This window comes from Ambystoma mexicanum, chromosome 1p (assembly GCF_040938575.1).
Source record: "Ambystoma mexicanum isolate Mex_15411 chromosome 1p, UKY_AmexF1_1, whole genome shotgun sequence".
NCBI classification, from domain to species: Eukaryota; Metazoa; Chordata; class Amphibia; order Caudata; family Ambystomatidae; genus Ambystoma; species Ambystoma mexicanum.
Window position 1 is genome coordinate 718,151,027 of NC_090921.1, and position 23,021 is coordinate 718,174,047.

Sequence of the window (23,021 nt, forward strand, 5' to 3'; positions counted from 1 at the left end):
TCACAATTGAGGGAGGAAGGGTTACAATATTCCTGCAGGCACTCGCTATAAGGAGGTTTTTCGGGTCAATTGGCCTTGCATCCCTCTGCAATGAAATTGCGATATTGCACTGCACGCTTTATGCAACCTTTCTCTGCTCCCCTTCTGTACTTATTACAGCAACTTAATTCAAAGCACTTTACCATTTTTACAGTGCAAATGCTGAAAAATAAATGTCTAAGTAAGAAATGTGGCTCCAGGCAAGGTACCATTTAAACATTGGCAATTTCAAACACTAAAATCTTCAAAGGCTGCTTTCGAGCTGTTTTAGCCAAAGTTGTATTTCAATGTGTTGGATTCAGTTCCAAGATACTAGGAAGAGAGTGGGGGGGGAGAGTAGAAGCAGCAAAGGCGGAAGAAGAGGGGGTGAGGAGAGGCAAAGCGGGGAAGGAGAGGGACAGACAGAGAAAGAGAGAGAGAGACAGACAGACTGCCTCTACACCTAGGCCATCACATCTCCCCTCGCCCCACCAGACTCCTAGACTCCGCCCACCTTCTCCTCATTCCCACCCAGTACAGCTGTACCCCTTCTCTGTGCCCCCCTGTATCCCACCCGCCTGCTTTATAGCTGTTCTGTTGTTACCTTTGAAAAGCGCTCTGTTATGCATCTGTACTATTGTATACCTCTGAAAAGCGCTCTGTTATGCATCTGTACTATTGTATACCTCTGAAAAGCGCTCTGTTATGCATCTGTACTATTGTATACCTCTGAAAAGCGCTCCGTTATGCATCTGTACTGTTGTATACCTCTGAAAAGTGCTCCATTATGTATCTGTATTGTTGTACGCCTCTGTAACGCGCTCTGTTGCTTCTCGAAGCTAGGTCCATGCTTAATAAATACAATAATAATAAATAATAATAATAATAATAATAATAATAATAATAATAATAAAAGACAAACAGTCCGACATAGGCGGTGGAGATACAGAAAGAGAGATAAATAGACAAAGGTCAAAAAGACGAACAAGTCTTACAATGAAGATCGGAGGGTGAGGGACGGAAAAGCACAATGAAAAAGAAGTATAAGGATAAAAATGGAAGCTGGTAAGAAAGTGGAATATGGAAAGAGGGACTTCTAGTGTGGCTCATCCGTAAAGGATGGATTGGCGGTCCCCTGCCACATATTCCCACCATTATGGGGGAGCAGGTATGCCCAGGCAAACACAGAGGAACACCTATTCTCTCTGCAGGAATCCTGTGCTACCGTGCGTGCACGATGGTCCATCAGAGGCAGGGGCATACAGCTTCCCTAGACAGGCAGACCTCTTATGCATTGCCTGGCTGGAGGTGCATGGTTCCCCGCATGGAGAGAGGGTGCTCATGCAAGTGCTTCTGTGAAACCTCACAGCCATGCAACCTATTGAATAATTGGGAGCATCTGGTTTTCAGAGCCCCAGGTATGCACAATATCTACATGCCCAGAGTTTTCAAGCTTTAAGCTCCCAACACTTTTCATCCTGGTGGTTTGCACAGCATCCAAAACTGCTGGCAGAGGGACCCAGACTTGTGAGTTATCTAAATACAAGAGAAAACGGTGTGTGGGAAAGTTGTCTGTGGGCAGAAAGGCTCACATGCTGCAGTGACACTTTCAGCATAATGCATGTTTTACAGGTCAACGGGGGCACACATTAAAGGGATAGGCATCATGGAAAGGTGGCCCTTATAGCATATACTTTGGGCAGAGGCATCATGAGAATTGTCTTTAGATTGGGAATGCTGACATATGTTGTGAGTACATTCATGATGAACATGTGTAAAAGTGGCAAAGCTGGCATATATTACGGGCGCTGCCATCATAGAAATGTGCTTTACTATGACAATACTAACCTATATATTGAGTGGATATATCTTGAAAATGTGTTGACACAGTAATGCAGGCATATATTGTGGGAACAGTCCTCATAAAAGTATGTTTGACATTGGCAATGCTAGCATGTAGTGTTGGCACAGGCATCTTGAGCATTTGACTGTACAAACCTAGATTTCGAATGGTTGTGTCCTCCAACGTATTCCTCATCTTAGAAAGCTGGATGGAATACATCTACGATGAGGAATACGTAGGAGGAACATCCAATCGAAAGAACGTTACCAGTTGGTAAGTTACTTGTTCTTCAAGTGGATTGTATCCGCCAACGTATTCCTCATCGTAGATGTATTCCATCCAGCTTTCTAAGATGAGGAATACGTTGAAGGAACATCCAATCGAAAGAACGTTACCAATTGGTAAGTAACTTGTTCTTCTTTTTTAAAGGTGGAGGAAAAACCATACATTTTAACTTTGTAAAACAGATATATTGGGTAAGTATTGATCTGCAACACGTTCTTCAGAGTTCAAGTCCTTCCTGATAAAGAAACCAGTTATTTTAAAGACTTTTAGGTTTAGTCAGGCAAGAGACCAAGAGGGACCAGTATTGCAAATGGGGGCAGTGTTTGGCTAGAGAGTTGGTGAAAGTGCCCTCAAGGAGCAGTATTTGAAGTTCTGTTGAAAGGGGACCCTCTAGTTTGTGAATATGCAGTGGCTCAGAGAATGAAGAAACAAGCAAATGCCCACCAGCACCTCTGCAGTGACAGAGCAATACCCCAGGACTGGGAAGCAGTTCAGCAAGATGAGCTTGCCGGTTTCCAGACGCAGTTGATTCAAAGGTTATTCAGTGACCACTGTGGACTCCGGCAACAGCACACTAATGCTGATTGGACTCCCAGACTGTAGGGAGTGATAAGGCTGGATTTGGAGCTCCCCAGTGCAGGGTCAGAGCCAAAGGAATAAAAGGGTTACAGCAATTGCCAGTGATGTAGGATTCCAATGTATTAATTAAACAAAGTGTCTGACTTCGGAGCACAATGCTGGCTTGACCAGAATCAAATGAACAGCAGAAATTGAAGGGTTGTAAAAGGCATACAGGAGAGGAGCCAACCATGGACGGAGGACAAAGATGGAGAGATTGTTAGTGCAGTCGCAGGATTTGAGGCAACATGGCCTGTAGAGTTTCTCTGATGAGGGGAGAGCACAACAGGACCCCAAGCAAGAGCTTTGGTTTGAATAATCTTGGGTTAGCTTGAATCTTCAGATTCCTTGTTGCAAAGAGGCACCCGCTTCTGGGTCCGGAAAACCAGGCATGGCAAGGAGCTTCAGGAAGGACTAGTCCTTCAAGCAAGAGCTGTGATCCAGTTGTCCCCACTGGATCTGGGGAAAGGAATGCTGCTGTGAGTTTCTTCTGCTATTTAGGAAGAGAGTAAAAGCAAACCCCCCTCACACCTCCTGACTCGCTAGATGCCACCTGCCCAACCCCTCCACCCAGTACAGCTGTACCCATTCTCTGTCCCCTGCCTCCTACCCCCCGCTGTATGTCTGTTATGTTGTTACCTCTGTAAAGTTCTCTGTTGCTTCTCAAAGCTAGGTCCGTGCTCAATAAATATAATAATAATAATAATAATAATAATAATAATAATAATAATAATAATAATAATAATAATAATAATAATAATAATAATAATAATAGAGAGGCAGTGCTTCAGATTCTTTGGGGAGTCAAATGGTGCTGGTGCAAAACATGTCCTACCTCGAGCAACAGTTCTCTGCTAAAGCTGGATATCCAAAACTACATGCACGAAGGAGTGGGCAAGCAGGGATCTGCTTTTGTCCCACTCCTAAATGGCAAGTAAACACTGCACCGAATCATACACCAAGCATAATACAAACAGAGGGGTGTTTTGTCAAAGGCAGACAATACCTATAAGCACACCCACGTATTCTTGAAAGGTCTCTTGAACAAGAGAATTAATGCACAAAGTAAACCTTTAGTACGCTTCGTTGTGCGCTCACCCCACTCCACAGCCACTTCCTTGTTTCTCCACGGACTCCCCTCTCTCAGTCCACCCCCATCCCCTGATTGGCCCAAGCTATTCCCTCTTCATACATCCTCTCAGGGTAGCCCCCTGTCCGTGCAGCCCCTTCTGCTAAGAGCCCCAAGGAAAAGGGCAGCTCCTGAACAAGCAGCTCCAGACAATGTTTTCCTGTGGTCGCCTGAGAAGCCTGCTGCCATCAACCATCAGCAACTGACAAGGTAAGAGTGGTCAGGATTGGGACTACAGCACTTAGTGTATTCTGGAAATCCCTTCCACCCCTCTCAGCCTCATAACTCAGCTTACCAAGGTTTGCTAGCTGATGAGGAACAGTCCTATCACTGCTACACTCTATCGATTAAGCATCATTTCTTTAACTCTTGAGTATTAGGTGTATTATTTCCCTCTATCCAGGTGTCCCAAATCTGGGTGTTACTGCATTTACTGCTCACTGTTGTGCCCCCGTTTTAGGCGTTTCTCCAAGTTTCCAGATGTCCCAAATCTAGGTGTTACTGTATTTACTGCTCGCTGTCGTGCTGCCATTTTAGGTGTTTCTCCCAGTATCCAGGTGTCCCAAATCTGGGTGTTACTGCATTTACTGCTCACTGTTGTGCCCGCATTCTAGGCGTTTCTCCCAGTACCCAGGTGTCCCAAATCTAGGTGTTACTGTTGTACCCCCATTTTGTTGTTTCTTCCTCCATCAAGATATCCCAAATCTGAGCGTTATTGCATTGAATGTCTACTGTTGTGCTCCACCTTTAGGTGTTTCTCCCTCTATCCAGGTGTCCCAAATCTAGGTGTTACTGCAGTTACTGTTCACTGTTAAGCCCCCATTTTAAGGTGCACTCCCTCTACCCAGGAGTCCAAATCTAGGTGTCACTGTGTTTACTGTCTACTGCTGTGACCCCATACAATTCATGTCTCCCTCTATCCAGGTGTCCCAAATCTAGGTGTTACTGCATTTACTGTTCACTGTTAAGCCCCCATTTTAAGGTGCACTCCCTCTACCCAGGAGTCCAAATCTAGGTGTCACTGTGTTTACTGTCTACTGCTGTGACCCCATACAATTCATGTCTCCCTCTATCCAGGTGTCCCAAATCTAGGTGTTAGCCTTTACTGTTCACTTTGAGCCCCCATTTGAAAGAGCTCTCCCTCTACCCAGGTGTCCCAAATCTAGGTGTTTCTGCACTCTCTGTCTACTGTTGTGGCCCCATTTTAGGTTTTTCTCCCTCTGTGTAGGTGTCCGAGTGCTGGGTACATTTACATCTACTGTTGTGCCCCAGGTGGATGTGCCTCCCTCTATTCAGGTGTCTCTCAACTAGTGTTTCTGTTTCTACAATTACCGGCCAGACTTACCACCCCCTAATCCCACACCTGATCCCCAACTGCACTGTCCATATGTGTGTGACCTCCCAAATAAGTATGCATCCTACCAACAGGATAGACACCATCCTACACTTTGCCCAAATCAGAGCCGCACGCTGGCGCGCCAGTTTGCAGGAAAAAAAACACCACACCCCAACCCTTTCCAATACACAGTCCAACCTCCCAACACTCTACTTTGTCTCGCAGCACCCCTCCCTCCAAAGCTTCAAGGCATATGGCCTCCTCCACCCTTGATTAACCCCCTCTAATCCCCCTGCTACATCCTCCACATAGATCTCACTCCGGCAAAGCGAGAGAGGCACGATGGAGAGCGGGAGTTGAAAATGTTCACACCCTGAGCGTACCGTACCACCCAATGACCCAGGTAAGCCAACCTTCCTACTCCATCCCCCTCACTACCTATTCACCTGCGCTATCACTTTGCACCTCTCTGGAAACAACATAGCACCCCCACCCCCAACTCACACATCCCTTCTCTTAGCACAGCAAGAGCAGCCATGGCCAAAACCCCAACCACTACAGCCTCCCTCCCCCCACTCACCCACACCCCATGGGCTGCCCCAAAGGTCAAGGAAAGGCCCAGATCTAGGCCACCTCAGGCCCCACTTAGCATAACCCATGCTCCAACCCAGATCTCGTTCCCTGCCTCCTCGCTAAGGCCACACCCCTCCCCGCTGGTATCCCGTTCCACCTTCCCCCCTATGCCCTACTCCGACACCCCTTTCCCTCAACCATCAACAACCTACCCCCATTCACCCATGCCTTCCCCAGGCCACCTCCTCCCTCATCCCACTGCCACCTCCCCTGCCTCCACTCCCTCTCCTCCTGCAATCCCTGACTGGTCCAGCACTTACAAACAAACCCCCACCAAATCTCTTGTATCCTCATCAACGCCAGGTCAGTCTCTAAAAACAAATGTAACATCTTTGACCTTATCACAGACGAAAACCCAGGCATCCTTTTCATCACAGACCTGGTTTGCTGATGATTACGAGCCCATTGCACATGAGGCTTTCCCACCCGGCCACAATCTTTTTGTTTGGAGCGAGAAGGGTTGGGGGACTTGAAATACTACACAGCCACCAATTTCCACTACTTATTAAGGACTCCTCAGCTACCACCACAGACTGAGTTCCTTCTTGTAAAACTCCAACTCTCACCTTCCACCTCGCACAGCTTCCTGCTCATTTAGAGACCCCCAGGCTACTACAAAGATTTCGCAGATGCACTCTTAACCGTCTGACAACTAACTTCAACTTACATCCAACCCTTACCATCCTAGGTGATTTCAACATCTAGTTGAACTCCCCTTCAAACCCTATGACCCCATCTCTCACAGCAGACAACCTAGAACCCTTCAACCTGACACAACACATCACCATACCCACCCACACTGGAGGCCACACCCTAGATGCTGTCTTTAGCATCACAAACATCATATCCACACTGCCTCCACGCCCCCTAACATCGACAGATCACTCAGCAATCTTCTTCTCCATACCACTCACAACCGTGGCCCGAGCCCAAGGCCATTCCAGACCACCACCAATCTCCACACCTCTCACTCAACTCTGGAACAAAGTAGTTATCACTTCGGATCTGGCCAACTCCCTCCTCGCCTCAATCCCAGCACTTTCCCTCGAGGAAGGCCCCCCATCAAACTCTTCGCCCTTTGGCTCTCAAATGCCCTCACACCCCTCTCCCTAACAAAACAGCGCTCTCAGAGTTCAGGCCCCACACCCAGGTGGTACAGCGCCAACCTCAAATAGCTAAAAACCCTCAAGCAACATCTGGAAAGGACCTGGAGAACCAACCCAACCGCCCAGAACAAAACAGCCCTAGCAAGTCTAACAAGGGCATACAGATTGGAAATCATAAAAACCAAGAAAGCATTCTATGGGAACAAAACCCAAAACTCTCGCAACCGAAGCAAGGAACTGCATAGAATAATTTATTAATTCAATTCTTTGGGCTGCTCTACCCCCCTCCACACTAGTCCCAACCCCTATGCGATGCCTTATCAGAACACTTCCACAAAGTCGCTATCGACAGATACTCCGCCATCATCTCTAAATTAGAAAGAATGCCCCCGCCCACTACCCATCCAAAGCCAGTCCGTGCCCAACCCCTCTCCCGATACAAACCTTTGACTCTTTCTCTCCAAAATCACACCAGGAGTTCCTCTCACTCCTAGCACAAAGCCACCCATCAGGCTCCCACAAGGACCCCTGCGCTCCTTCCTCAACCTATTCCCTGGCCTCAATCCCTAGGCCACCACAAAACCCCATACCCACCCCAGCAACCTCCACCTCTGTGAAAAACCTTGGGTGCATAATTGAAACAGATTTATCCCTCTCCCAACACATCAACTCCGTATCCAGAACTTGATTCTTAACATCTACGCATCCTCAGGTGTATCTTCCCTTAACTCATCTATCCTCAGTTTCCTGCCATCATATCAATCATGCTCCCCCACCCAGACTATGCAAACTGCCTTTACCTAAGCGCACCAGTATTTCAGCTAAGAAAACTGCAAAAAATCCAAAACACTGCGGCCCGCCTGCTCATTAGCCTCCCTCCCATAGAACACATCAGCCCTACACTAAGAGCCCTCCATTGGCTTGCTATTGTTCGACGCACTACCTTTAAAGACATGTGCATCACTCACCGTACTGTCCACAACACCGGCCCAGAATTCCTCCAAGACAAAATCACTTGCTACCATTCCTCAACGACACAGGGATCGGGCACAGCATCTCTCCTAGTTGTCCCACACTACAACTCCATCAGACTGAGCTGACTCTCCTTCTCCGTCCAAGCGCCGATCATCTGGACAACATTGACAATCACTTTGCATTCAGAAAGGCCCTAGAAACCTGTCTGTTCCCTTCCTCCCATTGAAACCCTCTTGCACCACTCTATGCTGTCGATATGTGCACAGAAACACTGGCCCAAACCCACCAACACACCTATCCACCCAAACCTTGACGGATGCCGGCAACATTTGCAGCGGCACACTGTGACAAATGTCACCCTCCTCCCAACCCCCTCACAGACAGTCGATCATGCATCAACCCGCCCGTCGCTCGGGGTCCCTCGCTGCTAAGACTTTCAATCTAGGGAGACCCCAACTGGCAGGCCAATCGCGTTGGATTTAGAAAAATGACATTGAAGATGAACTCCATCTGATTTTTTAAGGTATTTATACCTTTCACCATGTCTAGGGACACAGGCCGCAGCCACAGCCACCCATCCATGCACTCTAGAATGCAGCTACGGCTATGCAATTCCAGTCTAGCAGCTTGCATAGCCATCCACACTGAAACCCCTGACGTACCGCAAAACACCTCTGCCATTAGTATACAGCAGCAACCTATGAGAAATGCTGGTGTAGCTGGGCACACATCAAATCTCCGGCACTAGCACTCTATCCTAAACCACCAACAGCACCCGCCCACGTGCCTGACCTCCGGTATGCATACTGGAGCTAAGCCAGCCCGCCTAAATCCTAAGCTGGAAAGATGCCCACATGCATATTTAACTCCCACACATGCACTAGGATCACTGAGGACATTCCAACCACAAAGCACATTGAGGCCATACAAATGGGGAAAGGGTGGTACATAAATGACAAATACAATACAATTTTGTTTTAAGGGTAATTCTTGCATATGTGGCGGGCACAGCCATAATGAAAATGTGTTGTAACATGCTCCTCTGTACTGTTGGTGATATGTTATTCATTGGATTTGTTTTGTTTATTTTATTTTATCTTATTTTGTTGTAATGGTGTTTTTTATAGTGCCAATTGATAACTGAAATAATTTGATAGCTTATTGGGGAAAGAAGAACCTCGTATTGCACTCAAACAATCCAGGTACCAAAAGTATGGTACATTCCTTTTTGAGAATGTACATCGTGGAGAATGAACAAACATTAATACAAATACACTGTAAGTTCATCATAGCAGCCATGATTGAAATCTGGAGGGTACCTTTAGGAGGTGATCTAAAACTAAGCTAAGGGCCACGCAGAGGCCTGTACACTGTGCCCGTCACTCCTTTAAGCTTTACCAGAACTTGATGACATCATCAGGCAGTGTCGATGTGAAAGCTGCCATTGCAAGGTTAGTCTCTTGAGGTGTGACACGTGCACCGCGATGGGACTTCTTTTCAGTATTTATGCTCGTTGAAATCTTCTGGATTTTCATTTTAAAGGCTGGAGCCAGATTCTCTGCTAGATCCTGCGAGACGATCAGATTTATGAGTATTTGGGTGGGTCTGCTTAATTCTTTAATTGTCTTTAACTTGAGTTACCAACAAAATTCCCATGGGATCTGGTAATATTGGAATATTGGCAAAGGTTCTTACTGCTTGTGTGGATAACGATTTGCTTGATGAGGACCATTTTAGCCATAATAAGGTCTGCTGCGATATCTCTAGAATCATGTGGCATGATACTAAACGCGTCAGGGTCTTGTAAATCAATGCCATGCTTCTTGTGTTATATTAGGAGTCTCTTCGATTCCACCAGGGCGCAATAATAAGTGCCCTTATTCTTTCTCTATTGCCTATGCTGAGAGGCTCCTCTATTTCCCCAGCCTCTAATAAGTGATGACTGCTTCTTCTGCTTCCCTATGTGTTCTGCTTCCCTTCAGGGCTCTATAATAAGTGTCCTGCTTCTTCTTTCTGTACCCTCAGACTCTCATCTCTCACACGGAAAACAGAACAATAGGATGGTGCTAGTGGCCAGGGAGCAAATGTCGAAAATGTGGGAATTGGACTCTTGACCAACTGTTGAGAAATGGATGCAAGACCTCCTGACACTCACAGCCGCATAGAACGTATGGACCAAAAGAGAGCCCTTGGTGAGGAACTGGGCTTTATATGGTGACCTTTAATCAAATGTTATGCTAAAGCCTTCTGCCTATCGTCTCCCAGCTGTATGTGACTGTCCCTTCCCCTTGACCGGTCCTTATTTTCACTTTCCTAATGTGTCTTCCCAGTGTGGATGTGTGTGTGGATATAGTGCCTCATTAGAGGTTTGGCAACCTCAGAAAAATGTGGTGGTAATACCATTAATGACACATTTCCCACACTGCCAAATTGGTGGATTTACTGCCGGAATACCACCAAACTCGTAATGAGGCCCATATATAGTGTGGTGAAAGGCTGAATATTGCATCTGTGGTCCAGGACTGTGAAAGTGGCATATTCTGATATGACTTAGGGTTGAATGCGTATAATCTTTTTAATGATGCTCTGTTCTTTTATTTCTTTATTAAACACGTTGGAAGAAAAGAAAACTAGTGCTTATAGTGATAAAAACATTTGGTATGATGCTATTGGAAATGTGAGAATATTTTGGCTACCTTTAAAAAGAGTACAAGGGCAACCAATGAAGTTGAAACCACAGATCTTGCAGAAAACAACTAGCAGACTCCCTCATCATCTCAAAAACATCTATAGAAGACCTTTGTTCATTTGGGTCAGGCTGTGTACATTAATGAGGCTAATAAAGAGCTATCTATTAATAAAAGGCCTTGAGTACGATTGTTTATTATCCTTTGTTGCTGTATAAACCATTCACATGCTATATGGCTTACATGATGAACACGTGTAAAAAAACGAATCCACCCACATTGTCTCACGACAATTTGGATGGTCTCGGGAGGATATCTTGGGAGGATAGCTCAGGGGCAACGTGCTCGCCTTGGAAGCAAAATGACACGTACTCTTCCCTGTTCATCCCTTCCTTCACTTCTTCTCCTCCCCCCTTCCCCCTTTCTGTTACTGCACACGCACGCTCTGAATTCTCTCACAACCTAGTAGGAACACTTTTGTGTGTCTCTTCCCTGTGCCTCTCATCCTTCACCTTCCCCTGCCTCTCCCTTCTTTCTGCTATCACACTTGCACGATCCGAATTGTCTCCCGACCTAGTAGGAAAGTGTTTTGTTGTATTCTTCCCTGTGCCCCCCCAACCTTCACCTCCCCTCCTCACCCCTCTTTTCTATTACTGCATTTGCACGCTCCGATTTGTCTCACGATCTATTAGGAACTTTTTTTTGTCTTCTTCCCTGTGCTCCCCCATGCCCCCCCCCACTTCCCCAACGTCCACTGCATTCTTGTTACTGCACTTGCACAACCCGAATGTCTCGAGGCCTAGTGGAACCGTTGTTTTTGTTTTTTTCTCCCCGCCTCCCTCTCCCTTGTCTTGATGCGCCTTGTAACACCTTTGTGCTGTATAGGCACATAATAAATAACCAATAAATAAAATAAATTAATCCCTACGAGTTTTAATATCGTCATGGAATCAGTTAAGAGGTTGGGGAGGTTTAAGTACAGTCATTAAGCTACTATTATCAGAGTTCCGCTTTGATTACTTGCCTACTGAAGTAATGGTTGAGATGGTGAGGCTTGAAAGGTGCCACAGCTCTCTCTCTGGAACCAGGTTTGGTGCTTCCCGCAAGTTCATCTGTAATTGTAATTGTAATGGATTATTTATAACGCGCTTAATACCCAGAGGTTTCTACGCGCGGACCCGGCGTTCGAATTTTTGTTGCTCTACGTCGTCTTGCTTCCAAGACGAGCACGTTGCCCCTGAGCTATCCTCTCGTAGACACAGGCCTGCCCACAGGGTTGAAGGCAGTGAATTGGGTGAGGACACGCTAGCGTATGGACCATTCAAATGTCCTGCGTTGGTCAGGTATGTGGTAACTGTGTCTACCACCGTAGTGCCAGATTCTGTTGGGATGTTCTCAAGGTGCCTTGCTATACCCTCATGCAATGGTTGCATTGGTGGAATGACTCTATGCTACACGGGTTGTTTTGGAACCTTGAGCCCCAGTACTTGGGTGTGCATTTGTTATTCTTTGCTGAATCGCTTTTCGACTTTACAACCTTGCTCGCAACTTAGTGAGCCTAGCCCTAGGGTCCTTTCAATTTCTTGCCTGGTGTTCGGACTCCTTGAAGTTGTGTAGTCGCAGGCTTGAGGGCTCTTCTTAGGGAAGGGTATGGCACGTCTCATAGCGGGTAGCGAGCTTGGGAGAGTCCTTCTCATCCACCCTCTGAGAGGCTAGACCAGCCCAGTCCCTGGTGGCTCTCTTCCTCCACACATTCACCTTATCTGACCACCATGACATGGTGCAACCCAGGATGTAGTGCCACTATTGTGCACCAACCAGTAGAAGTTACCGGGCCTCATTACAAATCAGGCGGTCCGGAAATAACGGTGGCGGTAAACCCGCCGCCACCGTTGTTTCCGGACCGCCTGATCCCGACTCTTGCAGGCGGGAGGTGATGTTCCTGTCAGGTTTGACCTGGCGGGTTTAACACCACCCGCCTGCAGGCGGACGAGGAAACACCAGCAGCATTACGAGATGCTGCCGGTGCTTCCATGATCCCCATTCCCATTGAGTCCCATAGGACTAAATGGGAATGGGGATTAACACCATTCCGCCTGCGTGATTCCAGGGAAACCGGGGTTGTAATGCCCCGGTAATTCCGGGAATCACAGAGGCGGAATGGTAATACAAGTCCGGCGGTAACCAGGTGCTTTTACCGTCTCGGTTACCGCCGGACTCGTAATGAGGCCCACCATCTCATCTCGCAGATGGAGCATAAAATAAAAATAAATCCAAGGTTGCCCGCTGTGAAGATTGCCAATATCGTGTTTGCCTAAATTGGCTAATTGTGCTAAGAACACCCAGGCGCTCCCTGATAACTCTGTCTACCCTGACTGGAACCAGTATGCCAATGCGTGCCCTGAAACTAGTCAGGCGGTCCATGGTGCAAGCACCTTGTAAAAAGGGAAAATCAAACATTAGGTCAGGGAACAAATTGAGAAAGATTGGAGAGTGGTGGGAGATCCCGAGCTCTGATGACCAGAAAAGGTTGTTGTGGGATGCTTAGGACTGCCAAACCACTTGGATATTCGGTCAGTTGTACGTGCATTAAGCTCCCCTGGAATAAGAATCTTACCCCAAACCCAGGCATGACTCAGACCCTAAGCTGCTTTGTCCATGCACCTCTGCAACATTTCATCAGAATGGGGTCACGGGTCATCTCGCACAAGATCCCAAGCACAGGTCGGCGCCTGTAGGAAATACTGGGGCAACAGGCCCCATTGCTTGCCCCACAACTATCCCTACCCCCAAGCAAGTAAAGAGGAGGGAATGTGCAGCACGCACCACACGACTCCACACTATGCAAGAAAAGGCCATCACCTACCATTACAGGGCCTAGACATCCGAACCCTCTACTAGGTACGTCAGAGCCAGTCTAGATATTCTCACTTTAAGGGGCCCCAGAGTCCGCCCGAAGGGGCCTTGCTTCAGCGGCCAGATGTCAGAGTTGACCCCTGCTTTCTGTTAACCAGGAGTTGACGTGTGTGCCTCTGCCACGACGCCTAGAACCTGCTTGCAGCCATTAGCTGCACTGCGCTAAAACTCAAAACGAAATAAAAAACCCGCACATCTGGCTATCGTAACAGTTTCCAGGCCCGGCGGCACCTCATAAAACATAAGGACACCCCATTCCGGTGCTGCGGCTCTGAACCGCTCTTCCTGGTGATTTGTGGAGAGGTTTCATTTACAGGACTCCAAGGCCCTTACCCAGCGCCGTGCCACTTCTTCTGGACCCAAACAATGCATGTTTCTGTATTTCACGAGTCCGGTTGTTTACTTGCATCTTTTTACGTTTTCCGTTCCTTGCAATTCGCTATTTGCACTCGAGGTATTTCCTTTCCAACTTCTTGAGCGGGTGATCGACTGCTCCCTCTTTATTTTAAAACTTCACTATAATATGGACACTGGAACAGAATACCTGGGGCAAGGAGGACTATTTTCTTAAGGCGCAGGGATACTTATTGAAAGGCTTATTTCGCCATTCGCACTGAGGCCCTGTGCAGGCAGTGCAGTATATATATATTCAAGCGTGCCATCGAATTTGCTGCAGTGAGCGACAGTCGCCAGCATCTAGGGCTTTACGTGGGCCGTGGCTAGCCGGGCCAGAGCCCCTGCAGACTCCGAAATATGGTTCTGGGATGAGACCCTAAAGGGCTCCCTCTTGTCTACAGGCAGGCCCGCCCGGAAGAGCCCAAGGCTTGTTTTCTAAAGCCTGAAACTCTTGCTTATGTGTGAGGACTTCAGGCTTTGGATAAAAAGTATTTTTTCCATAATGGTGGCGACGGCACCAGAGATGCCCTTGTGCTGGTGTCACAGTATGAAGAAAAGGTGAGGCCGCTGGAAACCGAGGCCTTTTTTTCTAAACCCTTGGTTTCCAAAGGCCTCACCTTTTCAGCTTTACTGGTGGTGCTGTCCCTCGCCAGGCATTTCTTTAGCTAAGAGCTGCATCGATCTCTTAGCTAAAGAAATGCCTAGTGACGGACACTGTAGAGAAGGAGCCAAATACCCCTACTAAAAGCTCTGCCCCCATGTTGCCTATATGTTGGGGACCGATAATTGCGACACGTGCAGTACCAGTGAGGATGCCTATACCACAAAGAATTCTTGAGACATGGTATCCACTGAGAAAAGTCTATATGCATTTACAAAGAAATTATGGTCTTCTGGACAGAATCCCGGAAGAAGTATGAAAATGGATGAGAAAAAGGACTGGTGATGTCATAAGAAGCAGAACTGATGCACCCAGAAGACATACAAATGAAGAAGGAACATAAATATTCTATAAGATCTGAAAAGGAGGCGTCGAAGTTAAGCAACATTTCGGGATCGAAATGAAGATGTTCATGCGAAGAAACACTAAAGAAAATGCAGTCATTTTCCATGTGCTGTCACGCAAGTGAAGTAATCCTGAGGATGGCTACGTAGTGAATAGATTGTAGCGATGCACCAATGTATATACATAGGAATATATAGAATCTGGATGTTCTACAATGCACTTTAGTAAACTTGAACCCTGTGAATGGAAAGGGCTGAGTGTGGTGCAGTTGGAAAATACTGATGGCAAAGGAGAATTCAAGAAAGGCTCTCTGGCCGAGCACCAAGAGTTGAGGCCACCGTGAGCCTGGTTGTCTGTCAAGAAGCTGCATGAATGTGAGAAAGAAACAAACTTCTGTTTGAGGTGGAATGAAAAAACACTGAATGTGTCAAGACTTCATCATTTAATAGTATTATATGCAATGAAGAGCTTGAAAACGTGGTCTCTAGTCACATGGTCAGATCAAAATAGTCTGTGGGTCGAGCTACACTGAAACCAGAAGATAAGATCATGCCACACTCCCTTTTTGTAACGCTCACCTGACTCCCACGGAGGCGCTGGCCTGGTTCGCGCTGCTGGACCGGGCCCCCCAAATCTGGCTTGTCTGGCTCGCAGAAGTATCCTTCTGTAGGCAAAAATAGGGGATTAACTGTCTGCGGGGTAATGTAATCGGCCTCCCACTCTCCCCTCTCACCCTCCTCCAAACCCTTCTGTGATTCCTCGTAGCGTCTCACCTTAGGGTCTGGAAGGACAAGCTCTCCATCCTGCTTCTGATGCAGGGGCATGTTGGTATCCAGTTACTTCACTGGATTTTCGGATTGGTGAGAACCAAACTTACTTGGCTTCCAGGTAAGTTTTTTTGATAAGAGGTTCCCCTTGTGTCCATGCATTAATGTACTAATGCTAGTGTCTTTTTCCCCATATGGGCCGGGGTACGGAATGCCGGGGAACAGGCACCGACCCGAGAGGAGAGGTGAAATCCTTGTAGAAATCAGGTAAGTCTTTAATGAGCGTTTTTGGTAATGTCTTTTCATTCGCTCATTAACGCTGATGTCTCTTTTCCCCTTAGGGGCCGGGGTCCAGAAATGCCAGTATACGGCGCGGACCCGAAATGAAGAAGGAATGAATCAACAGGTAAGTCTTAACATGGAGATTTAGCTTTCCTTATTCCCTTCTCTCTCTCACCTTTTGTTCTTGTCTTTTTCTCCCTAGGCGCTGGGGTGTGACTGCGAATCCGGATGATCGCTGCTGAACATGGAGGCGCCATGTAAAGGTGAGTGGAATGCGGCACTGCAGCGAGCGACACGATGAGCTTTTAAATAAAAGTCTTCCTTTTCAGGATTGTCAGCGAGATGTCTCCTGGATGCGGATTTAGCAGGTAAGGACTTTTCCTTCTTCTGTTCTCTTCTTCTCTTCCTTTGCAGGTGATCCAGGATGCTGGCAGGCATGGCAGAAGTCAGGATGCAGGAGCAGACACGGTGAGCGTCCAGCTGCTAGATGCAGAACAACGCGAAGCACGTGTGGCTGTTCGGGTGGGGTTTCAATAGCCTTGGAAGAAGTTCCAGGTATGTATCCTTCCTCCAATCAGGTATGTATCCTTCCCCGACCACGCCCGGATGGTAAATTAGTCCCACAGGTAAAGTAGTTCCTTTCAGGCCTCAAGGAGGCCGGGATCCTGCAGCATGGTCTGCATCAGGTAAGTGCACCCAAGCATTCCCATAATGAGCCTGGTGCCTATGGCGCCAGGACTGATGTCTTTTATGAGCCTGGCGCCATAGGCGCCAGGACACTGTCCAAAGGGCCCCTATATGGGGTTGCTGGGTCCTTCCTTGGGGACTGGATGTCTGCTTTTGGGGATGCAGGGCTTGAACCGGCTCCCCGGGAGCGGGAATCATGACAGCACTCCTCCCCCCCAAGGCCGCTCCCAAGGTTGTTCCCTCCGGGGGTTTTGGTTTGTCTGGGAAGAGTCGATGGAATTTCCTGACTAATCGAGGTGCATGCACATGGTCGCTGGGTTCCCACGACCTCTCCTGAGGTCCGTACCCCTTCCAATCAATTAGGTAGAACAGTTTTGACCTAAACATTTTTGAGTCTAAAATGTTCTTCACTTCGAATTCGGGCTCCCCATCTATTAGAATAGGTTCTGGAGGTTTGAGTAGTCGGGTTCCGGGTACCACTGGTTTCAGAAGTGACACATGAAAAACAGGGTGAATTCTCATACTAGCTGGTAAATCAAGTTTAACAGCCACTGGGTTCATTATTGCCGTAATAGAATAAGGTCCCAGATATTTTGGGTTAAAAGTTCGAGGCCCTTTGAGTGGTAAATGTCTGGTAGCTAACCACACTTGATCCCCAATCTGATACGGAGGTGCTTCACTCCGATGTAGATCAGCATTCTCCTTGTATTTTCTCTTGGCTTGTTGTAAATGTGTAGTTGCCTCTTTGAAGGCTTGGGTAATTGTAGAATGCAGATGTTCCACTGCAGGCATTCCGAGGTTCTGAGGTGAGTCAAGGTTTGAGGTTTGAGGGTGATGCCCAAACAAAGTATAAAAAGGACTGTGGCCAGTTCCAGAGTGTACCGAATTATTATATGCGTATTCGGCTATCCAAAGAATGTCTTTCCAGTTGCTTTCAGATTGCTGTAACATACACTGTAAGTACTGCTCAAGGGTCTGATCTGTCCTCTCGGTCTGACCATTGGTCTGAGGGTGGTGACTGGTCGATAATCTTACGTCGATCTGCGCCATTTGACAACATTTGCGCCAGAAGTGGGAAATTAATTGGCTTCCCCAGTCAGAGATTAGTATAGATGGGAATCCATTTAGCCGAACAATATTTTCAAGGAATTCTTTGGCTAGGACAGAAGCTGAAGGTAAACCTTTCAAAGGAATAAAGTGGGCTATTTTGGAAAACAAATCCACAATTACCAGAATAGTATTGTACCCCAAACAAGGAGGCAGGTCCATAATAAAATCCATTGATAGGGTGTGCCAGGGTGCTGGCGGTATGTCTAGAGGTTGAAGGAGACCGGCTGGTCTTTTCTTTTGACTTTTATTTTGGGCGCAAACACCACAGGACATCACAAAAGATTTAACATCTTTTCGCCAAGAGGGCCACCAAAATTGTCGTTTCACCTTTTCCTCTGTCTTGGCAATACCGGGGTGTCCCTCTATTAATGTATCATGATAACCGGAAATAACTAGTTTGTGTAATTCCTTATGTGGCAGGAATAAGCGTCCTTGGAAATAAGGTAAACCATTATCTATGGTAAAGTCTGATCCCTTTTGTATCCAATCCTGTAAGGTTGTAGGGTCCAGGAGTTGTTTCACTCTGGCTTGAATGTCTTCAAGCGTCTGTAACGAAGTCATGCCTAGAATCCTCTGTTCGGGAATTATTGGTACTGGTTCTGAGTTTGTATCAGATTCTCCCATTCCAATTCGGGATATGGCGTCTGCTTTGCCATTCTTGCAGCCAGGTCGATAGGTAATCACGAAATCAAATTCAGCGAAAAACAAAGCCCATCGGAGCTGCCGTGATGACTGAGCCTTGGCGGTTTTCAAATACTGTAAATTCCGGTGATCAGTGATCACTGTGATGGTATGTCGAGCGCCAAGCAGATAATGCCGCCAGGCTTTAAAAGCGGACTTAATGGCTAACAGTTCTTTGTCAGTGATTGCATAATTAACCTCGGGTGCCGAGAATTTTCTGGACCAAAATGCTACGGGATGCAGTTGGTTGGTTTCGGGATCTCTTTGGGACAGGACAGCTCCCATGGCTGGGCTGGATGCGTCAGTCTCGACGACATAAGGGAGATCTGGACGCGGGTGTTTCAATATAGGTGCAGAGGTAAACTTAGCCTTTAAATCCTGAAAGGCCTGCTCGGCTTCTTCAGACCATTCAAAACGTTTATTTTTCCTCAAGAGTGCAGTAATGGGTTGTACCACGCGTGAAAATTCCGGGATAAACCTGCGATAGAAATTGGCAAAGCCGAGCATGCTTTGAACCCCTTTTACAGAGCTAGGTGATGGCCATTTGAGGATGGCATCCACTTTTCTTGAGTCCATTCGGACTCCTTTGGGTGTCAGGATGAAACCTAGAAACTCGACTTCTGTGGTATGGAAAACACATTTCTCCAATGCAGCAAATAGTTTGTGTTGGCGCAGTTTTTCAAGTACTGCCCTGACGTGTTTTCTGTGATCAGATTCCGAAGAGGAGTACACCAGAATGTCATCAATATATACGACAACACAAACATCGATGAGTTCCCGAAGGACATCATTCATGAAGAATTGGAAGGCAGCCGGCGAGTTACACAATCCGAAAGGCATCACCTGGTACTCGAATAATCCGTATTTAGTACGGAAGGTAGTTTTCCATTCATCGCCTTCTTTAACTCGTACCAGATGATAAGCCCCCCGGAGATCTAACTTGGTGTATATGCAAGCGTCCTTCACCTGGTCAAGGAGTTCAGGGATCAGAGGCAGAGGATAACGGTTTTTAACCATTATCTGGTTCAATGCGCGGTAATCGATACAAGTTCTAAGGTCGCCTTCTTTTTTGGGCACGAAGAACAAAGCCGAGGGTGCCGGGGACTTTGACGGGCGAATAAAACCATTAGCTAGGTATTAATCCAAATATTGTCTCAAATGCAGGTTCTCAGGTTCGGTAAGGGCATAAATCCTGCTACAAGGGGGTTGTGCACCAGGCACCAGATCGATTTGGCAATCGTACGATCTGTGAGGAGGTAACGTGTTGGCCTGTTCCTTTTGGAAGACGTCCTGAAAGTCTTGGTATTCCGGAGGTAGTTGCATGGAGGCAGAGGTTACAGATGCTAGATTAATCTTCAGGTTTTCTGGGTAGCAGGTTTGTGTACAATCCGGGAAGGTTATTCTCTTAGCTCGCCAATCAATTCGAGGATTATGTGTCTCTAACCAAGGGATTCCAAGAATAACCTGAAACTGTGGAGCCTTGATTACATCAAACACAACACCCTCCCGATGGCCGTCGGGACCAATAAGAGTCACCTCAGTAGTGGAATGTGTTACCGGTCCAGAGGCAATTTCAGTTCCATCGACTGTGGTGATGACATCTTTGCTGGTTTTAGGACGGAGAGGGAGGTTAATCCTAGAGACCAATTCACGATCCACATAGTTTCCAATAGCCCCACTATCGATGTATGCCTTTATTGCATGCAACCGCTTAGGCTGTTCTGGATCTACGAGAACCATTGGCACAATGAAATGCGAGGTCTGAGAGTTAGTTTTCAAGCTCGGCAAGCGGACCCCTACGCTTGTCGGGCGGAGTCGTTTCCCGAAACAGAGTCTTCATGATTTTTATCAGCGGCTCCTACCGCCTTTCAGGGCGGTTTTGCCGGGCAATCTCGTAGAAAGTGTCCAGAATTCCCACAATAAAGACATAATTTTAACTGCCGCCTCCTTTCGCGTTCCTTTTGAGTTAAGGGTCCTTTAACCCCTCCAATTTGCATAGGCTCAGAGACATCAACTCCCTTGGGATTAGCATGGGTCTTGACCAACACCCGGGTCTCAAACCTGGACCGATCTGCTTTTCTGTTTTGAAGTCTGTGATCCAATTGGACCACTAAGTCTATATACTCTGTGCATTCTTGGGGCGGATTTACAACTTGGGCCAAGACATCTTTAAGTTCTCCGCGTAGGCCTCAATAAAACAACGTGACTTTTTTATCCTCTGGCCATCCCGTTTCCACGATTAGTCTATTAAAGGTTGCAATATAGGATAGGAGGTCCTGATTGCCCTGTCGCAGGGATAGAAGTTCGTCATCCAGAGCCTGCCCCTGAGAGTGTCGAGCAAATAACCTTTCCATGCTTGCTTGAAACCCTTGAAAATCACGGAGAATCGGGTCATCTTGAGTAACCAGTGGAACTGACCAATCGGCAGCCTAGCCGCTGAGATATGACAATACAAAGGCTACCTTGGTCTGATCATTAGGGAAGGCCCCAGGTCTGCATAGGAAGTGCAAACGACACTGATTCATGAATACAGCAAATCTTTTGGGGTCCCCAGCAAAGCGTTCGGGTGGGGCCAGCGGCATGTTTCCAGGTAGATTAATCTGCACAGGGTTACTGGAAACCACAGGAGCGGGGTTCCCTCCGGAACCGGGTAGAGGAGTTTGCCCAGCTTGACCTTGCAAAGGCTGTCTGGCCAGGTCATCAGTTCTTTCCTTTGATATTATTAATTCCCTCCTGAGGGCATTAGTCTCTTGACGAGCGGCATGTTCTTCAGCCCGTAATTCCCCCAGTAATTGGGCCAACTGATCAGTCTCAGAACTTTCCATAGCGCCTGGGTGGGAATTTGTAGGAAGGCTTCGCATTCTGTAACGCTCACCTGACTCTCACGGAGGCGCTGGCCTGGTTCGCGCTGCTGTGACCTCTTCTAAGGTGATGCGCAGGGGTTCGGAAGACGGACTGGACCGGGCCCCCCAAATCTGGCTTGTCTGGCTCGCAGAAGTATCCTTCTGTAGGCGAAAATAGGGGATTAACTGTCTGCGGGGTAATGCAATCGGCCTCCCACTCTCCCCTCTCACCCTCCTCGAAACCCTTCTGTGATTCCTCGTAGCGTCTCACCTTAGGGTCTGGAAGGACAAGCTCTCCATCCTGCTTCTGATGCAGGGGCGTGTTGGTATCCAGTTACTTCACTGGATTTTCGGATTGGTGAGAACCAAACTTACTTGGCTTCCAGGTAAGTTTTTTTTGATAAGAGGTTCCCCTTGTGCCCATGCATTAATGTACTAATGCTAGTGTCTTTTTCCCCATAGGGGCCGGGGTACGGAATGCCGGGGAACAGGCATCGACCCGAGATGAGAGGTGAAATCCTTGTAGAAATCAGGTAAGTCTTTAATGAGCGTTTTTTGGTAATGCCTTTTCATTCGCTCATTAACGCTGATGTCTCTTTTCCCCTTAGGGGCCGGGGTCCGGAAATGCCAGGATGCGGCGCGGACCCGAAATGAAGAGGGAATGAATCAACAGGTAAGTCTTAACATGGAGATTTAGCTTTCCTTATTCCCTTCTCTCTCTCACCTTTTGTTCTTGTCTTTTTCTCCCTAGGCGCTGGGGTGTGACTGCGAATCCGGATGATCGCTGCTGAACATGGAGGCGCCATGTAAAGGTGAGTGGAATGCGGCGCTGCAGCGATCGACACGGTGAGCTTTTAAATAAAAGTCTTCCTTTTCAGGATTGTCGGCGAGATGTCTCCGGGATGCGGATTTAGCAGGTAAGGACTTTTCCTTCTTCTGTTCTCTTCTTCTCTTCCTTTGCAGGTGATCCAGGATGCTGGCAGGCGTGGCAGAAGTCAGGATGCAGGAGAAGACACGGTGAGCGTCCAGCTGCTAGATGCAGAACAACGTGAAGCACGTGTGGCTGTTCGGGTGGGGTTTCAATAGCCTTGGAAGAAGTTCCAGGTATGTATCCTTCCTCCAATCAGGTATGTATCCTTCCCCGACCACGCCCGGATGGTAAATTAGTCCCACAGGTAAAGTAGTTCTTTTCAGGCCTCTATGAGGCCGGGATCCTGCAGCATGGTCTGCATCAGGTAAGTGCACCCAAGCATTCCCATAATGAGCCTGGTGCCTATGGCGCCAGGACTGATGTCTTTTATGAGCCTGGCGCCATAGGCGCCAGGACACTGTCCAAAGGGCCCCTATATGGGGTTGCTGGGTCCTTCCTTGGGGACTGGATGTCCGCTTTCGGGGACGCAGGGCTTGAACCGGCTCCTTGGGAGCGGGCATCATGACACTTTTATTCTCAGGCACAGAGAGCTTCTACAAGGCCAAGTTCAAAGCCTAATTGAATGGCAGACTGCAGGAACGATGATAGATGTTGGGCTAACTGCGTGGGGAGGCATGAACAAAGCTGACCCTTCTAGCACCTGGGGTAACCAGCTTGCGTGCTGCTAGCAAGTGGAATATTCCAGAAGGGTACAAGCATGCCAACCAATTATAGAGGCCCACGTATCAAAGAGCCCCATAGTTTGTCTAGCCAATAGATCGTCATGTATTTT